The sequence below is a fragment of the Tachysurus fulvidraco genome, chromosome 22 (genome assembly GCF_022655615.1).
Source record: "Tachysurus fulvidraco isolate hzauxx_2018 chromosome 22, HZAU_PFXX_2.0, whole genome shotgun sequence".
In the NCBI taxonomy this organism is placed as follows: domain Eukaryota; kingdom Metazoa; phylum Chordata; class Actinopteri; order Siluriformes; family Bagridae; genus Tachysurus; species Tachysurus fulvidraco.
In genome coordinates, this window is record NC_062539.1 from 1,306,027 (window position 1) to 1,314,616 (window position 8,590).

Below are 8,590 nucleotides of genomic sequence, written 5' to 3' on the forward strand. Positions count from 1 at the left end.
AGGCGTGGCCTCAGTGACTGTAAAATCTACTGAAGAAGGCGTGGCCTCTCACTCTGTGTGTTATTCAGGAGGTGTGGCATCTGTAAGTAATATTAAACAGGGTGTAGCCTTAAAGAGGCGTGGCCTTATGTGAAGGAGGAGTGGCCACATTTTCTGTTAGCAATGTAATGGTCTGTCACTGTGTTTGTAAGTCCAAGCAAAGGAGACATAACGTTATTGATTAAGGTCTGTCAGTACAGAGGTGTGGCCTCAGTAAAAGGGGTGTGGCCTTAATTTTTGTAAGTACTAATACAGGAGGCGTGGCCTCTCCCTTTGTCTCTGTCAGTCTCAGTGTAGGAGGCTTGACCATGCTAATCCTTTTTAAAAGGGCGTGGCCTTTGCACCTGTAAGTGTTCGTAAAGTAGGCGTGGCCTCTGACTCTCCCTAAAAGAGGCGGGGTTTCAGTAAACCTGGGTCTTTGAATGGTCTAAATTTTTCTGTTTCTGTAAATCAAATGATGTATTAACAGTTTAAATAGTTTAAAAAAAGTGTCGTAAGCTTTATTCTGCCTTTGAACAGAGACTAAACGTAAGCACTAACATAGAAGCTGACTAGCGGTTTTTATTCCCTAAACACTCCTGTAACCTTGACTGGACATTAATGTGAGCCAGAGTCTGCTGTATTACAACCAATCAGCAGATTTACCTTTTATGTAAATGGTCAGACTTTATGAATTTTTAAAGAGGCAATGTCAAAGACAAAACGAAGGAGAAGCAGGTAACATGAAACATGAGGATGATGAGGACCGTACGCTTCACTCCTGACCTTATTTTCCTCACGAGAAATTCTCACACATGAATACAGATTAATTCAGTAAGCAGCTCAAATTCAGGGAGGAGTTTTCTGGTGACTTTAGCATTTTTTTTTCTACCAGACCTTGCTTACCTTCTCCAAAATTCTGAGTCTTTAAAAAAAAAGGAGAAAAGTCATTGTCAAGTTGTCTTGTTGTTGTCAAGGTCACATTAAAGGGGCGGTTTATAACTTTTTTCACCAATATACTGCCTGCAAGAGAAACTGTAAACTCTTAACAGCCGCAGGCAACACATCTTGAGGAAATTGAGATTCTTGCTAGGGGGTGGAGCTAATTTCAGGGCCAGAAAAAAGTCAAATGAAGTCAGACAACATGAAAAAAAAGACAAAATTTATTTTTAAAAATTCTAATTATGTGGGGACGCAAGGACGCTTAGTGGTTAGCACGTTCACCTCACACCTCCAGGGTTGGGGGTTCGATTCCCGCCTCCACCTTGTGTGTGTGGAGTTTGCATGTTCTCCCCGTGCCTCGGGGGTTTCCTCCGGGTACTCCGGTTTCCTCCCCCGGTCCAAAGACATGCATGGTAGGTTGATTGGCATCTCTGTAAAATTGTCCGTAGTGTGTGAGTGTGTGAGAATGAGTGTGTGTGCCCTGTGATGGGTTGGCACTCCGTCCAGGGTGTATCCTGCCTCGATGCCCGATGACGCCTGAGATCAGAGAAGTTCGGATAAGCGGTAGAAGATGAATGAATGAATGAATAAATGAGTTCTAATTATGACATTTCTCATCATGTTTACACTTTCCACACTGTACATACAATTTAACACCCATTTTTTTCACTATTAGACTAGCTAGCATAGCGTTTAGACGTGTTTCTTCTTCAATGCTAGCATCTCTATTCATGATCTCAAACGAAACTGAAACTGGGACTAGTTACACTTTGTCAAAAAAACTAAATATAATCTATAATAATTCCTTTTACAGTTTTATGACCTCAGATGCACAGAATTGAACGTCGGCGACCAGATTGAAAACTTCACCTGGACTTTTTTCCCCAAATGATACGGAGGAAACTACCTCAACATTCATCTCAGGCTTGCTGCCATTTTGTTGGATCTCATTTACACACACACACACACACACACACACCTTGGCTCCTATAAGTCCTACAAACGGCTCTGAAGTAATTCAGTGATTATGGAGCTCCAGAAGTGGGTCAGAAGAAGAGCGTCGAGCTGAAGAGCTTTTTCTGGTTTTTATAGGTGAAAAGACAAACAACAACAAGACAAAAATATAAAAATAGGCAGGCATTAAAGTTGCTCTGGAGGGCAGACAATAATTACTCCCGGTAGCTCCGTACGGAACCCTTAGGAGCATCGTATGGATATGACATACTTAGCAGCAACAAAACGACTCTGTAATTCAGGTCAGCGGCGCGCCCGAGGCGGGCGTAATAACCCTGCCATCTTTCTGCCGTCTCTTTTTCATGTTTATTTTATGGCAACAACTTACGAGGGCGAGATGTCATTTCATTCCTGCTTGCCAGCAGAAGTCCTCTTGTCCCTCCAGATTGCTTCTTTGTGTTCTGCTCATGCTACCTGCGAGCGTGTGTGTTACTGAGACGCGACACGTGACGCCTTCGTATCGACTGGAAAAGGATTATTTATTTTCGGATGATCTTCGGTACGTTTAAAACGAAGGTGTCTAAGAGTTAGTAGTTACAGAAGAGGAAAATGAAAATGACCATAAAAAGTGCCATAAAAATGAAAGTAGATAAATATAATCAGCAAATAATTACATAAAAGTGACATAATAATAAAAAGGTACAATTATGTAATAGATAGTAATGTAGTGTAATAAATAAATAAATAAATAAATAAAACCTAAGGAGATTTTATTTAGATTTTAAATAATGAATTCATTAAGGGTAATAATTAAAATAATAAATCTCTCTTAGGTTTCTGTACTACAGCATGCACAGAATCCTGGTTTATCACAGCTTTGTATTGTCACAGGTTGACGTGGAGGCGGAGTCAGAGGTGCAGGCAGAGACAGAGATGGAGGCAGAGGTAAAGGCGGGGTCAGAGGTGGAAGCGGAAACGGGGAGGTGGAGGCAGAAGCAGAGGTGGAGGCAGAGGTAAAGACTGGGTCAGAGGTAAAGGCAGGGTCGGGGGTGGAGTCAGAGGTGGAGGCGGGGTCAGAGTCAGATGGCGTGGCCAGGTTGTAACGGTCTGTTCCCACACCATCTATTATTTATTCTCTCATTCAGCACGCAGTAGATTTCAGAGCCCCAGCGAACCAAATCCTCGTTATCAGTTTAATACAAAATGATTTTACTTAGATTTAAAAAAAACTAAATCGTTTTACTTTGAAATGAATAATTTTGTACAATGACGTCTAAACTTTTTATAGATTTTATCTGCTGCTCCGTGACGTTATGTAACCGTAACTGTACAGCTACAACCAAATGATCAAATCTTATCAGAAAGGAACATCATCCACCTCCCACTTCATCCACCTCCCAGAGCCACATACACAATCACTCAGCCTTATTGATTAAACACAGCTGGACCTCTTTAATTAACCTCCTCATTTTCCAATCAGATCCCAGGAGGGGGAAATTGTACAGAAATTCAGGAGCAGATAAATAAGAGTTCAGAGCCGGACAACAACGCTGACAAAGAAGGTGACGGATTCACAGAGTTTGTGACTTTCCTGAAACGTTTCCTCAGTCGTTTATTAACAGGGGAGAGGAGGAAGAGGAGCGATGAGAGACGTGAGATAAACAAACAGAAAACAAACATTTTTTTCTTTGAATTCTTTATCAAGGACATTCAGCTTTGTGTGAAAGGATAAAAATCTCTGTTGTGTTTGAACGATACTGCAGAAGTAACAAGGACATTATACAGTATGCAAAAATTACAAAAAAGATATAAAACAAAACATTTTTCATTCATTCATTCATCTTCTACCGCTATATCCGAACTTCTCGGGTCACGGGGAGCCTGTGTCTATCTCAGGCGTCATCGGGCATCGAGGCAGGATACACCCTGGACGGAGTGCCAACCCATCACAGGGCACACACACACTCTCATTCACTCACACACACACACACTACGGACAATTTTCCAGAGATGCCAATCAACCTACCATGCATGTCTTTGGACCGGGGGAGGAAACCGGAGTACCCGGAGGAAACCCCCGAGGCACGGGGAGAACATGCAAACTCCACACACACAAGGCGGAGGTGGGAATCGAACCCCCGACCCTGAGGTGTGAGGCGAACGTGCTAACCACTAAGCCACCGTGCTCCCCACAATAATATTAGAATATTGATATCTTCAGAGTCATGTGTAAAGGTTAATATTTGATCTTTGTGTCAGTTCAGTTCATAACAAAAGAATCAGAAATGCAGCCTGAAACTGTTGCTGATAAAACAGTTGTGTGTCAAACTACACACCAGAGTTATGAAGCTTAATGACACATCCACAGTGTGAGCTACAGAACGACAAATCCCCCATGGTTCAGTTTGGTGATGCTTTAAAATCCTGTTGTGAGTGACACAGGAGCCAAACGGTGTTGTTTACGATAAGGCATCTGCAACCACTTTTGCCGGAAGCGCGACGAAATCCAAGCGCTGTTATCTTCAGCCAAAAGCTCACGGAACCATCTGCTCGGGAAAAGATGCGGTGGATATAAACACACCGAGAAACATCTGGAATTCGATTTGGTTTAACTCAACAAGACAGTCTGGCTTCATGTCAGATGATATTATCAGCCATAAGGAGTTATAGAAAACATCAGCGTGAAATAAAATCTAAAGCATGTGACTGTGAGGTGTGAACACCAGCTGAGGGATCAGATCAGGAACAGTCACATGACCTGAAACGACCAATAAGAGCACAGCAAAATAATTAATAACTAATAATCTCACAAATGTGTCAATTACAAAACTTTTGAAAATAATTTAATGGAAAATTAAAGACGTTTCCTCGGTTGATTATACGGTAAGCATCTGATTTTTTTTAACGAAACAAAAGGAAATTAACAAATAAGACACGTAGGTTTTATTTACACACTAATAGCTAATTATAAATAAAAATGTTTAATTAGATTTTAATTACAATCGATTCAAATTGATATCTTGATTAAATTTCATAGGGAACTTTTTAATAAGCAACTTTAATATTTTAGAATGATTTGAAAAATGTTTGGGGGGGGCGGGCGGACGGTGGTTTAGTGGTTAGCACGTTCGCCTCACACCTCCATGGTTGGGGGTTCGATTCCCGCCTCCACCTTGTGTGTGTGGAGTTTGCATGTTCTCCCCGTGCCTCGGGGGTTTCCTCCGGGTACTCCGGTTTCCTCCCCCGGTCCAAAGACATGCATGGTAGGTTGATTGGCATCTCTGGAAAATTGTCCATAGTGTGTGAGTGAATGAGAGTGTGTGTGTGTGCCCTGTGATGGGTTGGCACTCCGTCCAGGGTGTATCCTCCAAGCTGCCACTGCTGGGCCCTTGAGCAAGGCCCTCAACCCTCCCTGCTCCAGGTTCACTGTATCATAGCTGCCCCTGCACTCTGACCCCAACCTCCTCAGTTGGGGTATGTGAAGAAAAGAATTCCACCGTGCTGTAATGTATATGTGGCGATAATAAAGGCTTCTATGCCCCCCGTTCTATTCTAAATGTTAATATTATTTATTTCCTGATCGATTATTAAGTGAAGATGTAGATTTTAATGTCTTCATGCTTCAGTCCTGTGAATTTTGGCTCATGATATAAAAATGAAGTTCACCATCTCTGCATCTTCCTCAATATCAACAAGCTCTCGACGAAGACCGTGGAAACGAACGAGGAACCGAATCATCAGTAATTGGTGTTTAATCGCCCGTTTAACAGCTTTCACTCTGAGCCACTGCAGCAAGATTGATATTTACTCAGAGAGAAATGGCCCAAAGTCGTCGAGAAGGAAGAGAAAATGTCTGTCTGTAATTAGAGATGTGAAGGAGGAAAAACTGACCAGCTGTGATCAGTGAACAGGAAATGATGTAAAGGATGGGAACCTGAAGCTGCAGCATGGATGGCGTTTGAGTAGAGCTCATCATCTTCCTTATAACGACCTTGCCTTTGATAATATCCAAGAATCTGAACATAAAGATCGGACACCGACTCGGATCATCAGATCCCTGACCATTAGAAGCTGAAGTCTTTCACATTTAATTAAAACTATATTTATTTTTTAAGTCATGCCAATAAATTAACACACAAACTATGAGGCTGTGGATTGTATTTGACTTCAAGCAGCTTTTTCACCTGTGGACTTCTTGTGCATCTGGACGATTAAAAGCAATGTCCACTAGGTGGCACATCAGAGCCCAAACATCTCCAGGTCAGTCGAACATTTTTACGTGCACAATAACGTTAAACACGTTGACGAGTTGGTGATCGTGGTCATTCTGTGACTCGAACATAGTTGTAGAAGATTTTGCTCTTGTTAAAGCTTCACGATAGCTTCGGCATTCTTCTGCTGCTCTTTGTGAGACGTTCTCAAAAGCTTTAAGTATCTTAAAGTGGAAGATCTCTCTCAGTATATAGCGACGTTACCGCCGGACCCCAGTCTCTCGGCTAGACCAGCACGAGCGCCGTGTTCGGCAGACGCTCGCGCTCGACGGTTAATTAAATTCACAGGATTGATGTTTGTCTGGCTTGAAAACGTACGACGTAGCTGGTGATCGACACGAAGGAGACGTGTTACAGGGGATTAGCGATCGACCCAGCCGAGGGAATTTCTCATTAAATATTACTGCAGATCACAAATAAGTCACTTGTGAATCCAAGGCTCATGAATTCTGCCGTCTGTTGGAGCGTTTACCGAAAGGTCAAAGTACGGTGGCTGAGAAGTGCAAAACACAACGACAAGTCAGACAACCCAGAAACAATAGGTACGGTTTGTGAATAGAAACTTAGCGATATACAGGTATGGAGTCTTATGTGTAATGTGTAAAGTTCTCCGTTTAAATATAAGAAAATAACAGAATTATTCCACATTCCGCTAAGTGTTCCAATCACAAACTATACCGACCTCTTCCAGGTTGTCTGACTTGTCGTTGTGATTACGGATACGTTAATGAGATTCGCACTTCTCTGCCACCGTATCAATGGTCTAGAGAGCGGCGACTATGAGAAATGTTCAGTGCCGTTTCAGAGGTTTTTGTGTCTGGATAAACAGCCTGGTGTTTGCTCCAGAGTTAATGCTCAGATATATGAAGAGTTCCTCTGAAAACACGGCTCAGGTCTCAGATGGGAAAAAACAAACACAAGTAAACATCAAATTATTATCTGTTTCTGAAAGGACTGAGTCTGGGTCGATCTGGGTCATGTCTGGGTCATGTCTGGGTCAGTCTGGGTCATGTCTGGGTCAAGACTGGGTCAAGACTGGGTCATGTCTGGGTCAAGACTGGGTCATGTCTGGGTCAGTCTGGGTCAAGACTGGGTCAGTCTGGGTCATGTCTGGGTCAAGACTGGGTCATGTCTGGGTCGATCTGGGTCATGTCTGGGTCAGACTGGGTCATGTCTGGGTCAGACTGGGTCATGTCTGGGTCAGACTGGGTCATGTCTGGGTCAAGACTGGGTCATGTCTGGGTCAAGACTGGGTCATGTCTGGGTCAAGACTGGGTCATGTCTGGGTCAAGACTGGGTCATGTCTGGGTCAAGACTGGGTCATGTCTGGGTCAGTCTGGGTCATGTCTGGGTCAAGACTGGGTCAGTCTGGGTCAAGACTGGGTCAAGTCTGGAACATGGACAGGTACACACGCATACACACACGCATACACACAGACACACACACAAAAACAGTGAAAAAGTGTTGGCCCCCTTCCTGATTTTTCATTTTTTAACATGTTTATCACATTTTAATGTTTCAGATCAAACAAATTGAAATATAAGTCAAAGATAACACGACTAAACACAACATGCAGTTATTAAATGAAGGTTTTTATTATTAAGGGAAAACAAAATCCAAACCCACATGGCACACACACACACACACACACACACACACACACAATTAGCGGATTGTGTTCTGGATCTTTACACATCACTCATCAGAAACATGAATACTTACACAAACACACACACACTTAAACTCCATTTCTCTTCTTTCCTGATCCTGAAGTTCAAACGTGTTTTTGGACAGATTTTAGATCTGTCTGTCTGTCTGTCTGTCTGTCTGTCTGTCTAATCATCTACTGTGTCTTTCTATTTAGAATATCAGCATATTGATCTGTCTGTCTGCTTGTATCGGTCTGTCTGTCCTCTGTCTATCTATCATTACACTATCTGTCTTTCTTATATTGATCTATTCATCTATTTTATCTATTAATATATAGATCTGTCTGTGTGAGTGTTTATATATTCATACACGTCTCTATCCCGATCTCTATCAATCTATCCATTTCTCTGTCTATTTATCTATCTATAAATAATTCAGTAGCAGAATATTTACCTTAACTGCCTCAGTAAAGGGGATTAGACCCCACAGTATACAGGATATCCACTGGGAATGTCTCAGGTCCAGGAGAGACGTCTCTGTTATTACGGCTGCAGTAATGTTAATAAAGGCCCTGATGTGGTCTCTCTCTCTCTCTCTCTCTCTCTCTCTCTCTCTCTCTCTCTCTCTTTCTATCACTCTCTCTCTCTATTTCTCTCTCTTTCTCTCAATCTCTCTTTCTCACAATCTCGCTCCCTCTCTCTCTTTCTATCGCTCTCCGTCTCTCTCTCGCTTTCTCTCTCTCTGTCTCTCTCTT